Source organism: Calidris pugnax, unplaced genomic scaffold (assembly GCF_001431845.1).
Source record: "Calidris pugnax isolate Ruff unplaced genomic scaffold, ASM143184v1 scaffold44, whole genome shotgun sequence".
Lineage (NCBI taxonomy): Eukaryota > Metazoa > Chordata > Aves > Charadriiformes > Scolopacidae > Calidris > Calidris pugnax.
This window is the reverse complement of record NW_015094506.1, coordinates 5,198,426-5,199,457: the sequence shown is the minus strand read 5'-3', so window position 1 is coordinate 5,199,457 and position 1,032 is coordinate 5,198,426.

Below are 1,032 nucleotides of genomic sequence, written 5' to 3'. Positions count from 1 at the left end.
AACCCACACCCAAAGCAACCCAATGAGAGACACACCCCCCCCCCCCGGCCCCATCCATGAGATTGTCACATAGGTGAAGCGGCGACCCTTTTGCCCACCCATATATATGTTTGCTGGAAGGGGGCCAGGGCCGTTCCTTATGGCAGAGCAATTATCTGTCCCTTGCCAGACCTTAGTTATTCCACCCCGCGCTGCTGCGGGGGGGGTTTCACTGTAAATAACATCTTACGAAAACATAAATCTTTGGGTGGAAAGGAATACACAGTGTGTGTATATGTAACGCATTATTATTATATTATACACAATTGGGTATTACACGATATGTGTGCATTATATATAATTTACATGTGCATGCATACATATTTATATATTAATATCTATATATATGAGTCTTGGCGCATTTTTGGAACCAGATTTTTGGCTTGTTTTCATCCCAAATCCCTCAATATTTCCCAAAAGCAGACTGAATCTCCACAACAGCCCAGTGCCAGCAGAGCCCCCAGAGTGGAGCTGCTGGTGGGCAGTGGGGGCCCAGCAGCATGCCTTTTTCTGTCACAGGAAATGTTTGTGAAGACAAAGGGGCTGCCTTAGCCTGGAGGTTCATCCATCCCTGCCCAGCTGCACTACCATCAACTCCAGGTAACCCTCTGAAATGGGTTTTATGCTCGGCTCCCAGTCCAGCCTCCCTGGTAGGTTTTCCTCTCCCTAAAGGATTCCGTCTACCGTCACATCACCATTTCCAGACTGACGCTGGTTTAAATGATCACCTCTTTTCCACTGTAATCAGGGACATGTTTACTCCTCGGCGTCTCGCTTCTCTATTTACGGTGACCTAAACCAGTGTCACTCTGCGCTTTGCAGCTGAGCAGCTCCGACAAGATCCAGAGGCAGGTAGAAGGTATCATCTGAAGCGTACTAAACTTGTTCAGTATTTAAAACACGTTGATCAGAAAAGGAAAGCCTTTATTATATTGAGTAGGATTGGCTTCTGGCAGCTCTGTCAACACAATAAACTGATAATTTCGGAAATAT